A 296-nucleotide genomic window follows, 5' to 3' on the forward strand; every position below is an offset into this window, starting at 1 on the left:
CTTGTCGCCCCAGCTTTGCAGCATCACCCCGCACTCACCCCCAGCTCTCGGGTCCCTCCTCCGGGTCTGGTCCCCAGACGCCACCAAACCAACCGTCACTTCCTCGGTCACCAACTCTGCCCCAAAGCCACGTGCCGGCAGCTCTGCAAATCTCACCCCATCGGGCGAGACCCCAAATAACCCCCTTAATGGGGGAGGCTCCACCCCGAATAAGCAGCAATGAGTCTCCCCATCCCGCTTGAGCGATCCCACCCTCCCGCCCCCTTCCCAAGGCAGCCCCAGCAGGGAGGCTCGGG

Source organism: Egretta garzetta, unplaced genomic scaffold, assembly GCF_000687185.1.
Source record: "Egretta garzetta isolate BGI_Z169 unplaced genomic scaffold, ASM68718v1 scaffold60, whole genome shotgun sequence".
NCBI lineage: Eukaryota > Metazoa > Chordata > Aves > Pelecaniformes > Ardeidae > Egretta > Egretta garzetta.